This window comes from Macrobrachium rosenbergii, chromosome 52, assembly GCF_040412425.1.
Source record: "Macrobrachium rosenbergii isolate ZJJX-2024 chromosome 52, ASM4041242v1, whole genome shotgun sequence".
NCBI lineage: Eukaryota > Metazoa > Arthropoda > Malacostraca > Decapoda > Palaemonidae > Macrobrachium > Macrobrachium rosenbergii.
The window spans coordinates 21,075,300-21,099,788 of record NC_089792.1 but is presented as its reverse complement, the minus strand read 5'-3'; the positions used below and the strand labels follow the sequence as shown (position 1 = coordinate 21,099,788).

Here is a 24,489-nt window from a genome sequence, read left to right as displayed (position 1 = left end):
TATAGGTATTGGACAGATATGGGTATGCTACAGATGTGTTTATGGGTATGGGTATGTGTATGGGTATGGTACGGATATGTGAACTAGCAAATGTGGGCGATAGCGAGCATCTGCTAGCATTATATGAAGCCGTGTCCCTTAACGTGGGGGGGTGAACAGTAAGAAAAGAAACAAAATTCTCACCTTCCCATTCACATTCAAATGGTTGGCTCTTGAATTAACCTCTTGTACAGACAACTTCCACAACACTAGCCGCTTCAGATAACTGCACAGAAGGTTCACTAGCACCGTGTAAAATCCCCCTGCGCAAAATACGCCATTCACCTCCATTTTGCACCTACCTTCTAGCTTCCGATGTTGAGGCAGCCTCCTTCGCAATGATCCTTTCACATTATCTATCCATTCCTTCCTAGGTCCTTCTCTCCACCTTGCTCACAATACTTCTGAACTTTATCATCTTTTCGCTAACTCATCATGCCCTATTCTTTCCACATGACAACCATTTCAGAACACTATTTCACCCTTTCACCTAAGCTAACCTTTTCACCACTCCAACATATCTCCACATTTCTCACCCTTTCAATTCTTATTATACCATGAATACTGCGACCAGTTTATCTCCCCACCTTCCATTTCTTAATTTCATTTGCAGTCAACATCCACACTTCATTTTCATGGTGGAGAGTTAGTTCAATAATCTCTCCATACATGCCACCCTTTGCTTCGCTATATATTTCTAAATTGTAATCCAAAACCTTTACTCATTACTATTGGCAAGAATCTGCTTTCTATTCTCTCAGCTTCCATACCAACATTCCCTGCATGATCTTCCTGGTTCTCGTATTCCTCAAAACCTTACTCTTGCTCAAGTTCTTCCTCAAATATTTTCTCTTGTAATCACTTTCAAAATCCTGTAATAATTTCTGCAGTTTCTCTTCACCCCCAATTAGTGATATAATGTCTGCAGTAATCCGTTATTCAACACTACTCAATTCACAAGTTCACAACCCATCTTCTTTTCCCACAACTTTGCACTGACATTTATCTTTTCTAATACTTCTCGTACTCTAAAGACACTAAACAGACATAGAGACATAACACGACCTAGTCACTGTCTTATTTTTGCACCAAACCAATCACTGTCACGCCTACAAACTCCTAACACGTTTCATATCCATAATAAAAGCTGTTCTCCCTCTCAACAATTAACCCTCCATATAACAAGCATCCTCAACACCTCCATTGCTTCTCATCCAAATCTATCCTAATCTTTCTCTGTCTAGATCCATGTATGCCACATATACAGTTTACACTTTTGCTTTCAAACTTCTCACATTTCTATTTCTTAATGACCATTCGAGCCACACATTCTCTTCCAGTCTAAACTTGTACTGTTTTTGCCCTATCCGTCCCACTGTAAACAGCCTTATCTTCTCAATTAAACTCTAACTAAACACCTGACCTGCAGTACTAAAGAAAATTAAGCTCCTCTAATTCTTGAACTGTCCTCTAACATCTTTACTCTTATACTGTACAAAGGAACAATTATTAATCTCAGCTATCCCTTTGGAATCTTTCTCTCAACCAGACATACCTTACTCATGCTGGTCACCCACACATAATAATGCCACATCTCACTTGTAATCCCACCAACTCCTAGTGTTTTGTTCTTTTTTTAGTTTTTACGCTTCTTTATTGTCCTTCTTACCTGATAAACCATAAATTCCACGAGCATTCTCATGTTCACCTAACCCATTCCACTCTTGCATCATTCATCTCTGCCTTTCTTGTATCGTCCATTAAGCATCTTTCTTATATAATACAAATATATACATATTTTATATATATATATATATATATATATATATATATATATATATATATATATATACATATATCACTCATTATATATTAAGCATATATATATATATATATATATATATATATATATATATATATATATATATATATATATATATATATATATACTGAGCTGATTAACAGCTCTCCTAGGGCTGGCCCGAAGGATTAGACTTATTTTACGTGGCTAACAACCAATTGGTTACTTATCCGAACCACATTATAGCGAGAAATGAATTTCTATCACCAGAAATAAATTCTCTAACTCTTCATCAGCCGGCGGCGGGAATCGAACTCCGCCCATCGAATGACGGTCTATCAACCAACTATATATATATATATATATATATATTATATATATATATAATATAAATTTTTATATATTTACACACACACACACACATATATATATATATATATATATATATATATATATATATATATATATATATATATATATATATCACTCATTCTTTAAAACTTTCCTCACCTTACCTGACTTACCTACAGGATTTGGAGAGAGAGAGAGAGAGCCGAGGCCATGGTTCCATCGCGTCCTGCGTAGGCGTAGAAAGAGGGGAAAAAGGTAATGGTAGTTTGACCTCTCTACTGATCACCCTTTTCCCCTCTCCCTCCACCCACTTGTCCTGATGATTCCTCCCATAATGTACGTTACTATCGACCGCCAATGGCAATACCTCTAAAAGATTCTGGAATTTTTCTCACAATGTATTTACTGTAACCTCATCAACGCCATTAACAGTCGGATATCTGTGTTGTCGACCTCTAAAAAAAATGTGGAAATTTATGTTCAAGATCTGTATTAAATTTCCGTATACTCTACGTACTGTAGCTTACAAATGAAAAATTGTGTACTAGGAACTTGAGATAATAATCTCATATAGGATTCTCAAACACAGATAACGTTTATAACAACAGTATACACAGGAAAATTTGACAAACTGGCAGCTACATATCTATTCCGCAACAGATGGACTAAACATATAGACTATAGCACAAAAATCCAGTATCTCTCATTCAGATATCCTGGGCACCCTACAGCATCAGCATTGTATATACACAAATGTAGGTAATTTAAAAGTTTGTTCTTAAATAATATATATATATATATATATATATATATATATATATATATATATATATATATATATATATATATATATATATATATATATATATATATATATATATATATATATATATATATATATATATATATATATATATATATATATATATATATAAAAATATATTGAAAACTTACAAACATACGACAACAGATCCATGTACAGTAGGATAATTTCAAGACAAGCACGAGGCAAACACGCTAAACATGCAATTCATGAAAACTCAACGACAAAAAGGGAATCGCATCAAGACCAAAAGATGGCTTCTCCGATGTCGTGGTCGACGGCAAAGCTCATCTAAAAAGGCATTCCCGAAAATGTATTTTCAGTTCCTCATCCCTGAGTGGGACTGGAAGATAAATTCGATTCCCTCGTTGTGGTCTCCCTAGAGGACGGGGAGGGGAGGGGAGGGGAGGGGAGGGAAGGCAAAGGTAAGAGATCCTCAGGGTGGATAAACATTGCCTTCAATAAAGAGGGGACGCTTTCGATCTGTAGAAATTCACGTGTGTTATCTATTCAGTTCAACAGCTGGCTCTGAGATTATTTACTTAACATTCACGGTAAAATATATACAGTTCATATCTACAGTGCCACAAACACAAGACACACACACAAATATATATATATATATATATATATATATATATATATATATATATATATACATATATATATATATATATATATATATGTGTATGTATATATATATATATGATAATTATATATATATATATATATATATATATATATATATATATATATATATATATATATATATATATATATATCTACAATTATCATAAGACTGAGAAAGAGATTTCAATAATTATCGATCCTAATACCGGACCGCAGAAACTCCTGATGGGGGACCATACTAGAAATCTTTGATCCAAACTTGCCGGGTCAAGGGGCACTCCAACTACCACTCCTCAAGACTTTCCTTTTCCTCTCTTGATGGAACTTTGGCGACCCTTCACTCAGATCTTTCAAAAATGATGGTTATCAAAGGTAAAGTGATTCTGAACCTCACTCATTTCCACTGGGAGTGTTTCCAGGTTTGAGGCAAGTATCGGGAATGTTAGAAAGATTAGTGATCTGACCTCGACGGTGATAGTTGGAGGGTGATGTTCTGGTCTCTGTAATGTCAGAATTTCAAGATAAACATAAACTGACAATGATGTGTTACGGATGATTCTCTGACTACGAAGACCATCATCAATGTCAGTTTTTTTTTATCTGATTTCTACTAGGCAGAAGCAAGCAGATATCCCTTTAATCTGAATAACTTCAGATAACTGAATGATGATCCTCTATTAAGTCACAAAGTGTGTGATCTTCAAGTCCGCAACATATGAAAACTGGGTGATGCCTTAAAAAGTGGTTGACGACACCGTAAGATCAAAGAATAACAACGTTAATTTATAAAACGATCATCAGACCTCAAAGCTGTCAAAACGTTGATAATTTTCTAACCTAAAAAATATCTGACAATCGGTGATCTTCGAACCAGAATATTTGCACAAATCATAGAATTTTCCAACATCTACATTGTATAGATATATAATCTACTAAATTTTATATCAGACCGGAATAGCAAGATATCTCGAATAAAATAAAAAGCTCACTCGCATTAAACATGTCTCACTGACTCCAACGGTGTCAGATTTGTGGATGGAATCAAGGTATGAACATCATGGAAAAGGTTACCTCCTGACCAAAGAAGAGTTATTTTAGTGGTTGACACCATCTGTAAAACAGCCAGAAATGGATTATTTTCCAAATGATTCCCAACAAGTCGCTTGCGAGCAAAACCTATGGACTGAAACAGTGTTCGAGAGCACCAGGTCTTTGTAGGCCGAAGTCTGAAAAAGACGATGCTCTCGATGTAAGACTTCTTATCAGTTATCAGAAACTGATAAAAAAGTGTTCCAAAGCTATTTGTTTCAGTCACTAGTTTCTGTAATTCATTTTCTTTTAGATTACAGTTGAGTAATGTGCGCAAACTGCATCACTAAGCGCAGTAAATGTAACAGATGAATTTTCCCGGGAATCTTCACTTTAAATGGATCGTCCTGACACTGGATGAATAACCCCTAAAATTAAGGGAACAGTGTTTTAATCCACCAACCAAACATTTTCATTTTTAAAACAATATTTCAAAAGTACGCATCTCGACTACGCAGAATGTGCTTGCTTTTCAACTTATATTTCTGAGACACACTGCAAGTTTCTTCGGCGCAATTGAGTTTTCTGTACATCGTATAATCAAGGCCACCGAAAATAAATCTATCTTTCGGTGGTCTCTGTATAATGTTGTATGAGTCGTGGCCCATGAAACTTTAACCACGGGCCGTTGGTGGCCTGTACTATATCGTTGCCAGATGTACGATTATTGCTAACTTTAACCTTAAATAAAATCAAAACTACTGAGGCTAGAGGGCTGCAATTTGGTGTGTTTGATGACTGGAGGGTGGATAATCAACATACCAATTTGCAGCCCTCTAGCCTCAGTATTTTTTAAGATCTGATGGAGGACAGGAAAAGTGCGGAGAGAAGAAAGTGCGGACGGACAGACAAAGCTGGCTCAATAGTTTTCTTTTACAGAAAACTAATAAGTAAAAAATGCGCCTTCGGTGCAATCAAGTTTTCTGTAAGCGTATAATGTATGAAACTCTCAGCCACGGCTCATGAAACTCTCAGCCGAGGCCCATGAAACTTTCAGCCACGGCCCGGTGGTGGCCTGCTTTGTTAGCACCTATAGTGGTGCCAGGCACACGATCATGGCTAACTTTAATCATCATTAAAATAAAAACTACTGAAGCTAGAGGGCTGCAATTTGGTATGTTAGATGATAGAAGGGTGGATGATCAACATACCAATTGGCAGCCCTCTAGCCTCAGTAGTTTTTAAGATCTGAGGGCGGAGAGGAAAAGTGCGGACGGATAGACAAATAGCCATCTTAATAGTTTTCTTTTACGGAAAACTAAAAAACTATTTGTACCATCCTTGATGCTCTCGTCTTTTTTCGGCCAGAGAGAGAGAGAGAGAGAGAGAGAGAGAGAGAGAGAGAGAGAGAGAGAGAGAGAGAGAGAGAGAGAGAGATGTGTGTGTGTTTGTGTGAGTGTGTGTACGGTGCAAGTTTAGAAAATATTAATAACATCCTAATAAATATCTGAGGAGTACAAATTTTATCTGTGAATCTTCTTTTCAGGTAAAAGAAAGTACCTGGGGGAACCAAAAATCAATCTTTATGATGAGATTGCTTTCCACTTTCGGAAATTATGGTGATGCTCTCATAATAACCCAGAGAGCCACTGGGTGCTCATCATATTAAAAATGCTGGGATCCCAGCTCCAATGCTAACAAAATTAGAGATGGATAAAATTTTTACCATGACATTACTCTATGGGGCTGATCCACTGTTGACCTTAGTAATATTGAATTAATCGGCCACCCTTTCATCTTAACAATAAAAGTAAAAATCGGATTAACTTCCGGATTTTACAAAGTTTGATTAATGGATGACTAATGTGACCAATGTAATATAGTTGATAATCCTCTAACCTTGAAAATGTCAGGTACGTTAGTGGTTGATCCTATGGCCTCGATGGTGAGTAATATGACTTCAAAAATTTTAAAAATGGCAGATTCTCTGCCCTCATTGATGTCAGGAAAGTTTTTTACCAACTTCCGCAATATCAGGAAAGTGAAATTTCATCTGAACCCAAAGTATCAGAAAACTTGGTGAACGACTGACTGATAAATAAGAGACCACAAAACTGTGAGTCTGAAGTGCCCTTGATTTCAGTAACATCTGATTAGACCATAAGTTTGTGGCCTGAAAATTGATGGAAATGAACAATAATATGACTTCAACAAGAAACTGGTCAATCTGACTTCAGATAAATACACACACAAAGACGTCCCATTAGTGGTTTAACTCCTCACCTCAACAAAGGCAGAGACTGGTGATTCTATGCATAAACAAGTCAGAAGTGGCGGATTCTAGTATCGTCTGGTAAAAATTGGGCAACTTTTGACTTATACAATGTTATCAGATATAACTTAATCTCGAACCGTCCAGTGTCAGACATGAATGATGCCGCGGCATTGAACTTACTGGTTACAGAAGTGGAATATTTTTTTGCCGCAACAACGTCAATAATGAATGGTTTCTTAACCTGATTTTTTTGACCTTGATGTTCGGAATCGATGATCTTATTAACCTAAAAACAGAAATCCTGGTCATATGGCCTTAATGACAATACTTTTCTTCTGTATGAAGAATGGATGATGCTTTAACCACAATGCATGATTATACGATCTCAAAAAATATAGGCAAAAAGTGAAGTGGAAGATCCATTCATTGCAACACGTTACATTATTATATGACAAACAAGATCCTTTAACCTTAATGCTGCTATAGATATAAATGAGTCTCAGAACTTCAATAAATCTAACCTGCGTGGGAAGTGGAAGGATCCTCTTCTCAGTATATTTGACATGGACGAAAACTTTGACCTTGAAGACAAAATCAGACGAAAACCTGACTTAGTAAGTGTTTAGCGTATATAAAGTTGATTTCATCAATGCCATCGTGGCTGTAAAAATCACTTAATAAAGAAGAAGAAAAACACTTTGCATCAAAAATGTTAGATGTGAATGGAACCTGACCTCATCAGTGAGAGAAAGGGATGAAAATTTGACTTCATTAGTGACAGAAGTAAATAACTACTTAATCTCTGAAATAAGCGGCAAGCTGACCTTAATACTGACAATACGTAATAAATCACCTTGTACTTATCAAATACTGACAATACGTAATAAATCACCTTGTACTTATCACCACAACGAACACCGGCTTTCGCCATCGCCAAAAGAGTAACGAGAAATATTGCATTTTTGTCAAAATGAAAGTTTCTCTCACTTCCAAACACTAAAGCTTGGACGAACGTTTCTTGTGAAGGTGCTGAGCAACGAGGAGCAACTAATCCTCCCATCTTGTTCGGCGTTTTAAAAACTTCCATCGTTATCTAGCTCGAGAGAATTATCCAATCTTCCGAAGCTGCCAAGCTTAAAGGATCATCCCTTCTCCTGATGCTGTCGAGCTTCGAGTATCATCCAATCGTTCTGGTTCCACTTGGTGCAAAGGTCGAATGAGCGCAAAGTTACGACAACACACTGGGTTCTGTGTGATGCGTCGGTCGAATGATCCACGCAACGCAACAAACACTTCATTTTCTTTACTTCAAATATGGCACATCAGTTGAATGGAAGAATGATAGGCAATTCATCATCTCACTCTTCGAAACGTTAAATCTGAGAAACAATACGCGAAAAGTATAAACAGATATATTTGTCAAAATGACGAATAATGCCACAGTAAAATACTTTCCCTTCAATATGCTACGTATGACTTACTATTTCTTACGTCATGTTTATTATTATTATTATTATTATTATTATTATTACGCATTCCGTTATCGCCAACAAAGTTTATATCGAAACGCCTTTCACATCCCTCAAGTCTATCTTGTTTACTTCACCTACAGAGAGAGAGAGAGAGAGAGAGAGAGAGAGAGAGAGAGAGAGAGAGAGAGAGAGAGATCCAAATACCGTCATTTAATTTGAAGTTTCATTTCCAGTTAACATAAACCCCAAAACTTTATCTTTCAAAGGTAGAAATTATGAATTTTAGGATATATGGTGAAATCTAATATTCATGGAAATAAGAAAGAGAATATAATTAGAAAGGGAATGAACCATGCAGCTTAATACGCATTACTTCGACAGAGAGAGAGAGAGAGAGAGAGAGAGAGAGAGAGAGAGAGAGAGAGAGAGAGAGAGAGAGAGGATGATGCTAGCCTGAATTTAATGAAATCGTGCAAGTAAAAATCATTATTCCGTAAGGCAAACAGCTCAGAATCATTATCTCCTCAGGGTAAACAGGTGAGGACTCTTGATGGGTCCACGAGATGAAGCTTTCCACCACCACTCGGGATTTTATACTCTCACCCTCCGGCTCTCTCCAACCGGCCTCCTCGCCATGCGGTCTGCAACAATTTTGCTTCATTATCGTTTGTCGTTAGATCTTACGAGCAAAAAAAGATGAAAGAGAGAGAGAGAGAGAGAGAGAGAGAGAGAGAGTTTTCCTGATACTTTGTAATCAAGACCATCAGCAACCTGTCAGTATCATGAGAAGATATGGACAGTGCGAGATTCAATCAAAACAATTCTTGGAGAATTGTGAGTCTAAATACTATTCAAGTTCAAGATATGCTTTAAAAGCATTTTCAGTCCATCGAAAATACAGCTTCGATAAGGAATTTCATTGCTGTGGACTCTCAGAACACAGACAGCGAAGACATGAAAATGTTTTCAAAAGAATGGATAACTAATAGCCTGGGCGTGGTCTCTGCAAAACCAATTTGAAGCCTAAATGATCAGCCCTCTTGTCATCTATCATTATTTTTTGGTTTTTCGTCAGGTGGCACTCTACATTCATCATTTCCTCTTCCCCCTTTCATAAACATTTATATTTAACTAGCTTCATGTGAGTGTGTGTGTGTTTTTTTATTTATCACCTGCGTGTGTGTTTTTTTATTCATCAGTGTTAGCTGATTTTTATTACCACTGTACATCCCTAAGGAAGACCGAACAGTATGTCAAAGTTCTTCAATTGAAACCAAGTTTATTTCGCATTTAATTTGAACAACAGATTTTGAATATTACAGTTTCAAATTAATGTTAAAATTCTCGTGAAGAACCATCTAAGCAACAGTTATTTACCATAGAATATATTCTCGAGACAACTTGCTCCAGGCAACGGCATGACATAAGTGTTTACATTTCATTATCATCCAAGGAAGAAATTTCTTTTTAAAAGCGAAATAATAACAGAACAATTCATCTAAGTATTTTCTCTTAAAGAGAACGTCATTAGAGAGACTCAACGTATCAATACCCGCAGGCATCAGGCGCGATTACTTTCACGAACACAGAAGACAACCAGATTAAGAGGAACTGCAACTTGCGGAATAAGAGTTTTTTTTATTATCTTTCAATAATTACGCCCATTGCTATAAGACACCAGTAAAATAACACTAACTGGTCAGACGCATCTCCAAGACTGAGCGCTCTTCTTCTGCCACAGGCAATCAGACGAATCAACAAAAATAAGCCTTCATTCTTATGGAAAAGGCCGAAAGCTGATTCAATACGAAACAACCTTCCTTAAAAATGCAGGAGTCTTTATGAACAAGAAAAAGTATGGCAAAGAAAATACTAAATACATAAAGACAAAAATAACACAAGAACAGATAAAATAAGGAAAAACTTGGCTTATACGAAAACAGCAGTTGCATAATCACTCAGAAATATAAAGATAAATAGGCAAAGTCTTGGTAGGACACCAAGTTGTGCAAAGTACGCTCTTAAACCATGCACTTAATAACAAAGGGCGCCAGGAATATAAAGACCAGGAGGCTGCTAGCTGTAAATCTGATGCTGTGCGTATAAAGCATCCGATATGCTCGAAAGCTTTTGAGCATGACCAAAATTTTCCTAAAAGAATATTATTACCAACTACAGGTGGTGTCACCAGTGAAAATGAACACCATTCTAGAGGAAATAAGGCACATGAAGCAAACACACTCCGTCATGGAAATAGGACAGTAAGGATAATAATACTTCCAAAATGGCTATTTCAGTTTTACAGCAAACTGAACAAATGACCTTTAGAACCAAGCGCATTCAAAACGGGGTATTTCAACAAAATGTGAATGCCGATTTTAGTTAGACTGACTTCTCTAGATTCATACAGAGGCTTGAGATAAACAGAATAAAACAATTTTTTTTGTACTGGGATAATATAGACCCAGTTGCCGAGCTGAGTTGGAGGGGTACATTATAAAAAAAAAAAAAGAAAGAAGAGAAAAATGAAGCAATGGAGGAGTGAAAATTTGATGGCCCTTTCATTAGAACGTTTATCAAAACTCTGATGATCATGGACGACTTTATAAAGTGAAAAGATACTTGCGAAAAATTTGTCGCCGGGGGAAGATTCTTAAAAAGACAAACGTACTCATAGGAAAAAAAATAAGAATTTTGGAAAAACACTGACGAGATACCTCTCTATTTGTATAATGATGTTGATCTTAATAATCCCTGCGCTTAAGTAAAACCTATATATCTGTACATATACGAAGTTTAAATTTATCCCCTATTGGAATCGGGGCAGTGTCGCAATGTGAGCAGACGGGACAGTAGAATATCGATGATTCGATTTATCTTTAGTCATACAGCAACAACAAAATGAAGAACATTAACCAAGAAATATGCGGAAATATACAAACAAATTTCCCGAAATATGAATATGTAAAACGTACTACGTAGAGGCCACAGAACAATAATACGAATCGAAAAGGGATATTCATTCATCTAACTGATTCCCCTCTGATGTGTTTAACATCAAAGTTTAGCCCCGGGAACATGACAAGACCGAAAATCTATATCCTGTTACATCATTGAATTTGAGTTCAGAAGGCCGAATCGTCAAGGAAACAGACGAACAGACACGCGCACTCACAGACGACAGACATACGGACAGATACAAAACCCCACAAAGGCCAAGCAAATCCTTTTAATCAAATCGAAGACTAAAGGTTCAAGATGTCTTTGATGTCAGAATGACGATCTGAGCTCCCTGCCGCAATTCGACGAGAGAGAGAGAGAGAGAGAGAGAGAGAGAGAGAGAGAGAGAGAGAGAGAGAGAGAGAGAGAGAGAGAGAATTTTCAAAATAACTAATAAATTAACTAAAATGGTACTATAACAGATATACAGTTTCAAAGGCTATATATATATATATATATATATATATATATATATATATATATATATATATATATATATATATATATATATATATATATACAGTAGTTTCAAGGGATATATATATATATATATATATGTATATATATATATATATATATATATATATATATATATATATATATATATATATATATATATATATATATATATATATATATATATATATATATATATATATATATATACATACATACAGTATATGTGTGTGTGTGTGAGTGTTTGTGTGTTATAAGGAAACCAATAGCGAGTAACACATGTCCTCTCTATATATAAAAATGTTGTTTCTAAGTTTGTATCCATTTTTTTCTGACTCTTCGAAACCTCCCTTACTTTAAGAAGTGGGTTTCAAGTCAGTTTCCGTTACATCACAACAATTATTTTACGAGTCGTAACTGACGTTTCCATTTTGCATCCAATACCGTCACCATCTCATGAAAAGAGTCCAGCAGGTGAAAGTTTCTCTCGTCGATACGAAAAAGGTGTTGAAATCCAACGCACGTATCTCGAGAGCTTCCGGACACCTGATGCATTTCAGGAGGAAAGAACAGATATAAAAGGAGATTAAATTCTCTTCTTTTGAAATGAACGTTGTTTGAGCCCTTTAAAAGGTAAGTGCACATTGATGTAGTTCATCGCTGTACAGCATGCACAATATACACACATGCACACACATACGTAAATGTATATTTATACATATATACGTAAATACATATATATATATATATATACGTATATATATTAATTTTTATGTATTTATGTATATAAATGTATTTATATAAAACCTACAAAAGTGCAGTCGTACACCCATACATACGAAAAAAAAAATACACTTTAAGAAAGCGAATATCTACAGGAATCACCAACTCACGAGTGCAGAACATCATATCTAATAATCACACCACTCAATAAAGAAAGATCTTAAAATAACCAAATTTATTTCAACATGAGCAATGAATTCTAAATGAATAGCCGCATACAATTTTCTCCACAATTAAGTACAAAGAACAAAGCAATATTTGAATATGCTCTGAAAATATCCAATCCTATATCAATAATTCTCGCTAATTGTTTAGGTTAGAAAGATAATTGTAAGACATACGCTTCTGTTTCATCTAACTTCGCCCACTGGAACACGTTCGATTCATCTCAAGAGTCAACACGTATACCTTAATTTCCCTGCGGGTTATACTAACGATTCCATTGTACCGAGGATATATTCGTTCTCCATCTCTTGACTGTGAGAACAATGCAGCCTTAAACTCGAAAAAAATAAATGAATAAAAGTGAATACTGTTAATTATTATCCAAAAAAAAAACGACTGTAATGATATGCGGTTCGAGTCATAGTATTCTCAAAGGATCATAATCAGAGTGATACATCTTTACGTTTACAAATAACTAAATTTCATGGAAAAAATACGAAAATATATCATATTTTAAAACAGTTTTCGAATCAGATTACAACGAATCGATATTGTGCGTTAAAAATGTTGAGAAAACATTTAAAAAATGACAACTGAAGGTTTGTAGTTAACCTTGCATCGAAAACCACGCGCAACTGGCTTTAAAAAGTTTACCAGATTAACGAAGTTTTCGTTGAATGGGTGAGGAGGGGGACTGATATACCCACCGATTCATAATATACGATTACATTAATTGGTTCTCAGGCTAATCATTACGAAAATCGTAACACATACCGTAAAAAAAAAAATCCTCATTTTATGTTCACTAGGCAACTTATGAAAACTGTCCATGGGGTTGTTTGGCTTTTAAAATGTTTTTTTTTTTATGCCTTTTTCTTTTTTAGTGTCCAAAACCAAATCCTCACGGCCATTCGGCTTCGTTATTATATATTTACAAACAAATGAAAGCCATTACTTGCATGAGAGAGAGAGAGAGAGAGAGAGAGAGAGAGAGAGAGAGAGAGAGAGAGAGAGAGAGAGAGAGAGAGAGAGTTTGTTTCCTAACACTGGTCCACTTAATTACCCTTTGTTCTTCAGAATTACCTACCCTTCATTTGTAAATTATCGGAAAATTTGGCCTGAGTGACGTCACTGAGGCAGCAGGTAGGTGATGTATGATAAGAAAGACGACGAACCGTTAATAGCTGGCCGAATCGAACTTTGTCTGAATCCAAAATGAAGAGAATTACCGAATTTCCTTTTCTTTCGTGATGACATACCTGCCATTTCAACAAAGAGGAAATAAGGGTTGTATTCACAAATGAACGGTATTAAAATGTTTGGGTAAACGGGCACACCAGAGAAACATGCCAAGTAATGTCATTAAAACCGCCTGCGTGCGAATAAACGTAGATTCAAAGTAAAATGTGTAACAGATAAATTAAATGTTTAATTACAGCCTAAATAAAGGCTGTAATGCTAAAAGTTCCTTAGCACTGAGCATGAAGTCAACAAGACACATGCTACATTCTGTGCTGTATTAAGTTACCATATATTATCATTTAAGCCAAACGCAAGGTTTGAAAAAAAATCAGACTTTATAAAAACAAACTTTAAAAAAATGTTAGATATATTTAGGAGCAGCGCAAATTAAATTAACCAACAACTGAATGCTGACTTTGTATAAAGTGTATTGAGATCATATGAGTGTATGCATGAAATTAAAACACATTCCCTCTCTTTTCTTAAAATAAAATACCTTCCTCCAAACCCCATACACTGACCCATCCAAAAAATAAACGAAAAACTACAATACTTAAAATCAACAGAGTGAACTATGTAAAGCAGAAAAGTATAGCCCTCATATCTGGGGGAAGCTCTTCTTTGTGAACATCACATCAAACAAACTAGAAACGGCGATTTGCAAACACCATTTCCCTGCAACAACATGCATCTAACGAGATAAAGAGCAATTACTCATTCTGGCCATGAATGTTATCACTTGTAAGTCTGTACGATCTAGTTAGCCTTTGGAAGAGCTGATATATTCTCAACAGAGTCAAAGGCCCATCTGGATCTCTCAATTTTCACTGGATGAAATGATTTAAATTTTGCTCGTGAAATATGCTTCATTTATGTTAACGTTAACACAAATTGGATAAAGGTAAAAGTGTATTCAATGCAAGAATCTAATTTATGTCGGTTTCTCCCTCTGTATTTAATTTATTCCTTTACATAATGCCAAGGCCACGTCGTAACATAAATGATGACAAGCGAGAGGAAACATGGTATCAAGATCAGCTCCAATTATAACCTTCTCTTCTTCATTTGTTTTTCGCTTTTTCGTAAGTCATTTAAAGCATTGAGGATCCACAGTGCGGCTGAGGTTTAGCTGAAAATACAAGCCCTTGGAAAAATTTATCACTTACGACTAAAACCAAAGAGACAGAGAGGAGCTGGGGCTGGATTAGGAGATGATGATGATGGTGGTGGTGATGATGCTGACGCTGAGAGGAACATCTGAAATGCTTTCCTCATCTCGTCATTTCCGGTGAAAGGCGTTTGGGAGACGAGATACTAAACCGACGGAGTATCACAGCATCCCCTCTAGGAAATGGACCCGGGGAGGGACGGCTTGGGGCAGTGGAAATGATGTGGCTGTTATAGCGATTTTCTCTCCCCGGATTAAAAGTGAGGGGCACAAGAATTTAGCAAGCTATACACTTTGACCTAAAAGGAATATGGGAGCTGACTTGTGATCATAAGGATGTTATACCATCACAATCAGTATTTTGATATTTATTCAGCAAAGAGCGATTGTCTCCAAATTTTTAAAATAAATTTTCTGTCCGCTTGAATACACCACAGTAAATTATCCCAAATTTTCAAAGATATTGCTTCGCGATAATGAAGAATATAGTGCAATCTCTTGTGTACTTTTGATTTTATACTTTATGATATTAGAAAGTATATAGCCATTTCACATCAAAGATGAAAGGATGCGATTAGTGTTCATGAATGTAGTACTCTAACAAAGGACCAAGCAACTCTATTTGAAGAAGAAATAAAAATTTGGTGTTTTCGAAAAGAAACACAAGTTTTGAATAGAGATAATAATTACGATGGACCACCTGACTCTCTCTACTTCCAAAATAACAATGAATAAATTAATTTGGGATACTATTTTCAAATACATTATGCATTATTATTAAATAAATGGTTTTGAGAAAATGAAAAACTACCTTTGACTATTTTCTAATGAAGGACGCGTAAGACAACTGATGATTTAAATACAAATGCATAAATACATAAAAATGTTTGGTTCACCAACACACATACATTATATACATACATACATACATATATACATATATATATATATATATATATATATATATATATATATATATATATATATATATATATATATATATATATATAAATACTCGTGCAGAATGATTATCTGTAGCCTTCCACTTGATTTTACTTGCAAGGCCGAGAATCTACCATATTTTCTCATAGCCTTATGAATCTTGTACTTCGAATGAGTATTTCAAAAAAATTTCGGCAAAATAAATCCGTTTGAAATGAAAGAAAATATCAAATAAACTGGTCTAATGTTATGAACTACAATGTCATGAAATAAACGAAAAATCATCCTGAGGAAGCACATAGTACGAGAAATTACAGATGAAAAACTACAACAATAATGCTAGCCTAAAATGTAAGGACGTTAATTAACAGAACGTTAACTGAATTATACAAGACATACATCATGCACGCAGAAGAGCATTAAGACAAAAAGTGAATACGTGTCTCCCACTACTAAGAACGAGCAAAGTAATTTGACCTGTTAAAGGCAGTTAGCCCTCGTGGTCTGCATGGGAGATTTTATATTGAGAAAAGAGATAGAGACGACAGACTTCAAATTTTCTCACTTGGTAATTAGTAAATTTGACCTCTGGTTTTATTGTGGAACCTCGCCGAGTACCAGTTTTTAAAAGGCTGAAACAATAAAAAAAAAAAAACTTTGTTTCCGCGTTTATAAACCTCCAAGTCTGCATCAACGTCATAAAAGGCTAACATTAACTTGCCTGTCAAGATTCTGGAGAATGAAAACCCCCCAGGTGAAACGAAGTGGAAAAAGAACTACACCACGATCACGAAGTTAAAGAGGAAAGTTGAGAGCTTTTAATACAAAGATAAAAGAGTCATATCAGTAAAAAAAAAAAAAAAAAAAAAAAAATATTATACCCTTGGGTGATAAAAGAAAAGAAAATGCAAACGGAAGTTTATCTCAAGCGCCAATATTCCCGATGAAGAAGGAAGCAAGTTTCCCAAACAATTAACAAAAATGAAAAACCAACAGCGATAAAACTAGAGAAAGCAGTGACAACTGCTGGTCCCCTTCCATGGAAGGAAAAACAGAGAAATTTCGAAGAGCTCCAAAGTAGGAAAGAAATAAAATCTCTCATTCAACACTCACACAGCCAGTTGATAGACGACGGCCTTAACTCCCCGGGGCCTCTCGAGGAAGTTGTAGACCTTGGCTTGGGTCCTTCTGTAGCGGACATCCCTCCGCGAAGTCTTGTAGTTGAGGGGCTTTCCTAGCAGACTCATCCTGGGCTGGTGCAGTCGGGATCCACCCACACGCCCTAACCGACGGAAGTCGTGCCCGCTGTCAGGGTAAAGAAACATGGATGAGTTAGAGAAGGTATTTGGTAAATCACAGTAACAAATGCATACAAGTTGGGAAAATTAATGTGGAAATGGTTAAAAGCCGCTTAAGGAAAATAAGTAGTGCGAAAAAACTCTCAGACATGCCAAGACAACCAAAAGCAAGTGTACTATATGTAATTGTTATATATATATATAATATATTTCTTATATTTATATATATATATATATAGATATAGAAACTGAATATATGTGATGCCCGGTATATACCCGCGTATATATATATATATCCATATATACGAAGAATATATATAGGGCATTGTATATATATAATACATATATATATATATATATATATATTATATACACACATACACACACATACATACACATATATATATATATATATATATATATATATATATATATATATATATATATATATATATATATATAAATGCATAAAGTCACAATAACACGTGATATATCTAACCCTGGTATAGAGCTTGATCATATCAATAAAAATTTACAATATATGTGATATAGTGAATATACACACGGTTCAAAAACTAATATTCACACCTGATAAGTGGAAAACAAAGACGGGAAGGCGGTAAACTCGCTAGCGCGTAAAGTCAGTGCTTACAGAACTTGTTTATCTATGTGACTGGAATCAAACCTTTGCTCTCGTCCCGTTTCAACTACCTTCCTTAAAATCTATACATTTTACATATTTCTGTTGAATGAATGAATCGAGATTATGCATTCCTTGGCTGACAATCACATTCTTACAAAAGTAGAGAGGTCAAACGTCAGAGAAAAAATCTGTCTTTAGTTTTGACGCTAAGAGCGGAAGGAAAGAACCTTTTTGAAAGATGTCGACGACTAATAATTTTCGTTCTGACAATTTCGGGGCTGATCCTCTCCCTTTGACGATCCAGCTTGGAAGTTCTCCTCCTCCTTTGATCTCGATGAACCTTCCAATCTTCCATCCTTCAAGGGAGAGGCTTATCTCTCTTTTCTAGTTAAGCGGCACTTTTTCATTTCCCTCTCTTCTCCTTCTTCATGGTTGGGTTGGGCAAGGGATTTGGGGTTGTTGTCAGAAAATAAACAGGTATTCATACTGATACGATTTGTAACAAGTAAAGTACTTGGGCAGCAGAAAAGCAACATTTGAACTAGAATTAAGATTTGTCTTAAGAACACAAAAATCATTAACTACGAATTACTGTCCCTAGAGCAGAGAGAGATAGTGACTGGACAATTATTTCAATGATCAAAATCTGAAGAAATTCAAGATAATGATTTTTTACATTAAAAAATCGATCCTACAGTACATTTAGAAAGCAGTCCGAGTGCATCGGAGTTCGCATGCCATGACAGAAACGTCCCAGAAAGAAATAGATCAAACCAATCATTTGCAAAGGGCATTCCAACAATGACACCTCAAATTCCGAATGACAATTCCTGCAGCCCTTTCTCAAATAGATACCCAGGATTCCTATTTTTCTCTTCCTCTTCCTGAAGGGGACGAGTCCGAGAATCGAAAGACGTTTAACTCGCAATTTCACCGCAACAAAGGCCCCATTCATTCATGCCAGCGGCACCTTTCGCTTGAGTGACAGAAGTCCTAAACGGTGCCAAGGTAAGGGGAAAAACTCCCCGGACCTGAAACAGAGACGAAGGGAAAGTGAAGTGAAGAGGCGATAAAGGGGAGGTAAGGACACAAGTGGTCACATCAAGATTTGGGGACACAAGTGGTCACACCATAGGTTTATATATATATATATATATATATATATATATATATATATATATATATATATATATATATATATATATATATATATATATATATATATATTTTTTTATTTATTTACATATACAAACATGCATACACACACACACACACACATATATATATATATATATATATATATATATATATATATATATATATATATATATGTATGTCATTAAAATTTTAAAGATACTCTAACTGACGTTAAACGTGAGCTAATGAATGTGGATTACGGATAAAATGTTTCGATATGTTTCTACGTAACGACAGTAACACTTGGGCACAGACAAACGAATGGTCGTAAAAAACGAATTCGTGTCAGTTATAGAGCGATGATAACACCGGAAATCCGATTTGCGAGAGGAATCGGAGGGAATGGACAACCAACAGTAGTCTGCCAACAATTCTCTTCTTGAAACAAAGTTAAGGATAACATTTAACCAGACCACTGAGCTGATTAACAGCTCTCTGATCTGGTCTACAAGGATATGATTTATTTTACATTTCTGAGAACCAATCTGGTTACCTAGCAAAGGGGCCTACAACTTTTTGGAATCCGAACCACATTGAAAATAGCGAGAAATGAATTTCTATCACCGAAATAAATTTCTCTAATTCAAAATGAAACGGTCGGAGAATCGAACGCGGGCCCAGCAAGTTGCCGAGAAAAACCAACCCGTCCAATGAGGAACTAAGTTTTTAGGATAACATCTAAAAAAATAACGTACGGACGTCATCTGATCTGGGCTACAAAGGTTACTGTTCAATGAATTAATCAAAAGGTATGAGATGGAAAGAACGTATAATTTTCTTATTTTATAATGCCGTGGAGGAAATTTGTCTGGCAGTATTGGAAAAGGCAAAAACTGAAACGGTGATAAATATGAAGATGAGAGGATGGAGGGATTCAACAAATCTTTGGCTTTTTGTTGAGATGGATGAGTCAGTGTTTTAAGCAAGGTCCAAAGAAAAGGACCTTGGTTTTGAGATGGTCTGGTTACGGTGAATGAATGGGAGAGGTGGAAAGAATGTACAATTCAGTGGTTATAAGGAAAAGAGAAGAAAACCAAGGCACTGTTGGAAAAGGTATAAGAGAGGAAAGCTTTTACTATACAGGAAGTGAGAGAGGATGGAGGGGATTCAACACAATCTTGATGAGCTTTTTGTTGAAGCGGATGATGTGGCTAATTCTGTGGAATTTCACTGCACAGAGGATTGACACACGATTTAGGAGTAAAATATGAATGTGGCCCTGACCACTGTCCTGAATTTTCTGTTCAACTACACAATGTATATACATACATACCCATATATATATATATACACACACACACACACACATATATATATATATATATTATATATATATATATATATATATATATATATATATATATATATATATATATATATATATATATACATATATATATATATATATATATATATATATATATATATATATATATATATATATATATATATATAATTATATAAATGATATGGTGAATAAAAACCTTGCCTTTAGATATATAAAAGTTCATATTTGCGGTACTGAAGATAATGGTGAAGGAAATTCTGCTAAATGACTTGTGGATAAAATTATGAAAACATCTCGGCAATCAGGATATCACACTCTTCAGTAGAAGTTCTTGTCTCTTCTGTAGAAGTGATAAACTCTTCTGTAAAAGTTTTTGAGAGAGAAAGAGAGAGAGAAAAGAGAGAGAGAGAGAGAGAGAGAGAGAGAGAGAGAGAGAGAGAGAGGGTTCCCAAAAATGTGTACAAAAGCCATGGCATATTTATTCGGCACGACCTTCCTAAAGGTCAAAGTTGACGAAAGGTCCAGTGGAATCTCTTCAAATGTTGCAAATCATTCGCTAAAAGCTGGAAAGAAAAGAATAAAGTAAAAGAATGAAAGAAAAAAATTAAAGTACATGGTACCATGATTTGACTTCCCCTAACTTTCGGCTGACAAAATAAACAAAATTTCAGAACAGAATGCAAAGCAATATGCAAAAACAAATATCTATACAATGACAGGCCATTATAAAACCCCTTCCCTTCTCTATAGAAAAAATCAAATGGCAGACAACAAAGAAAATACTAACACAGGAAACTCAGAAGACGTGAGATAGTTGTGAGGCTGTTATTAAAAAAAGAGAAGAATTCAAAATTACAAGAGTATTATACAGACGATAATCAGAAGGTTAGGGTGATACAAAAGGAAAATTGGGACAAATCTCGTCTTAAAGGCAAAGCTATAACTAAAAAAATCAAAAGAAAACTAAGTACTTAAAAAAATCAAAAGAAAACTAAGTACTAAGTATATAAACTCCACACACACACATATATATACATGTATATATACGGACATATATATGATATATATATATATATATATATATATATATATATATATATATATATATATATATATATATATATATATATATATATATATATATATGTATTTACATATATATATATATATATATTTCTTTGCGTTTCACCCTTTTCAACTGTTCTGGAGGGAGTGGTTTAATAATGGCGTATCATTTTATAAATATTTGTCTTTTGGGACTTGCTCTGCATTCTACCTTTGAGGTATCATGTGTATTTCCGTATTTTTTCCTTGTTTATTTAGAAACTACCTGTTTGTTTTATTTTTTTCCTTTGTGCGACTTTACGTTTGTTTTACTAGACGATGTTAGGGGACGTTAGGTCGAAGCATATTGTGCTTTCACAATCTTTTTTCTTAACAGCTTTTACGATTTGCTTTCAAAATTGAATGATTCCCCATGGGACCTTTAGCCAACGCTGACCTTTAGGAAGGTCGTGTAGAGTAGTTATGCAATGGTTTTATATACGCAGGTAGAAATACACATAGATACAATGGAGTCATCAGGCTGAGAATTTCAAAAACTAAATGTAAATCTAAATGTGTAGTTCAAAGCGAAACCTAAAACACATATGGGAAAAACACGCTAATTAGACATCAAGCCCCAAAAAATCATGATTAGAAAAACTTCAAAGAGAAGGAAATGCAGAAAAGAAAAGAACAAAATTACAGAATCGTACGAAAGAAATATAAGGGCAAAGGTAATTAGATCTCACCGAAATTAGTGCTAAGACCCAGGACGAGATCCATACAGGAACTCAAGCCTGAGCAATGAAGGGACAACAAAGGAGATTAATGAATTCAACGTCTGCACAAAGAGAGAAAAACAACGGAATCGTACAAGTTGACGAAAAAAAGAAAATCTGGTATATAATTAAGAGTTATGGAAGAGGAAGTTGGCAAAAACGATAATATGGAAGAATATTATTGATAGTCCATGAAATATGTAGTGGGTCATACCAGACGCCTGATTTCCATAACTTAAAAGTGAAGAACACAATATAAGTTCTACATTGTCCTGAAATTAGGCATATTTATATTGTTTTATAGAAGATTTTATTAAAAATTCCGTATTTTTATCTTCAGTTTTTTCTGAAATTAAAAACTTCATTTTTTCCCTTTCAATCCTTTAAAATTCATTTTCATTAGTGTTTTGTTCTAATCTTTATAAATTTTTTCTTGACAACTGACAAAGTAAATTTTGATTCAAAGTCTGATGTTCTCACAGCAAGGACGTATCTTAACCCCGTCGCTCTGTTCTTATGAACTCGTATGAACACAATCAAACTGGATCATTATAAAGGGAATATGTAACAAAGCTTTATCATGGCCAAAAGTTAGTTAAAATTGCTTATTCGGGTAATGTACTATAAACAGAACGGAGCATCAAATGTTTATGGAACCTAACTGAATATCAACAAAGTGGTGCCTTTCAAGTAATAAATAAAGAGTACATGAATTACTAAAAGTTAATTTTACGTTCATGCGTTGGTGTGAGTGTGGGTGATGTGCGTGTTTTCATGTTATTTGTGGCTCTCTCTCTCTCTCTCTCTCTCTCTCTCTCTCTCTCTCTCTCTCTCTCTCTCTCTCTCTCTCTCTCTCTCTCTCTCCAGTTGTTATCCAGCGGAGGACTCCATTTATAACTTTTATGAGGCAATATTTTCTTTAAGAAAAGAAAGTGGACATAGTAGTGCTCCAGGACGACGGCCCCTCACTGTTTTAGTGCTTAATAACAAACGAAGCGCATAATATCAAACCTATGAGAAAAATATACATATATATTTCCCGTCGTCGGCAGCAATTTCCCCGCACAAAAAAAGTGTCGCCAATCTTTGCCCGTTTTCATTAAAAAACGACATGTATATTTTTTCAGTCTTCATTAGAGAAAAAAAAATATAATTAATGCAGAATTTTTTATTTTAGAAAACACTAATGAAAATTAATTTTTAAGGAAAAATTGTTTTTAATTTCAGAAAAAAATGCAAAAGATAAAAACATTGAGTTTTTAGTAAATACTTTTAAAAAAACAATATAATATACCTAATTTCAGAAAAATATAAAATTTATATAAAACCTTGATTTTTGAAAATAAGTTCAGCAAACAGATATATTTATATAAAGTATTTTCAGAGAACGAGCTTGGAAATCAAATAGAATATTTATATAAAGCATTCGCATAGTGAATAACTGTAGATATATATACACTATATTGAAAGGTATCGTATTGCAATACAGATAATCAAAAAATCAAACCAGTATTCAAGAATACATCAAACTATAAGGAGAGCGAAAAGAAAATATACCAGAATTTATGCTTTTCTTATTTATAGAGATAAAACCTTATAAAACCTTTTACATAAAACAAACAAAACTAGACGTGGAAATAAGGAAAATACAAAATGAAAGTAAATACTGAATTGTGAGCATAAAAAGTTACGGAGTTCCTTTCATTTCCGTGAAACGGCACTAAATATATCCACTCTCGATATAAAATTTTTTTTACAAAATCGAAACAAAATAAAAGTGAGCATTTATACAGAGAAGACCACAAAACTCTTTCCGTGCAGAGGAGAAATTATTTTGTTTCTCCACATTCGATACATACACAAGAATGAAACTATCATTAAAATAGAAACTAAACATATACATCAATAAAAAAAAGTCTCCGAGCACGTCCCATTACCATGAAAAGGCTATTTTTTTATCATCTCTCGAATAACGAACAAGAACGAAGCTATTAACAAAAAAAAAAAAAAAAAGACTAAAGAAAGCAAAACAGAAGCGGAGCATATTTATTCAGAGTCGAGACC

At 34.7% G+C, this 24,489-nt stretch overlaps 1 pseudogene; it reads right to left on the bottom strand.

Moving 5' to 3' along the window:
- Nucleotides 1-24,489, bottom strand: part of LOC136833740 (potassium voltage-gated channel subfamily KQT member 1-like) — a 708,908-nt pseudogene that overhangs the window by 371,611 nt on the left and 312,808 nt on the right.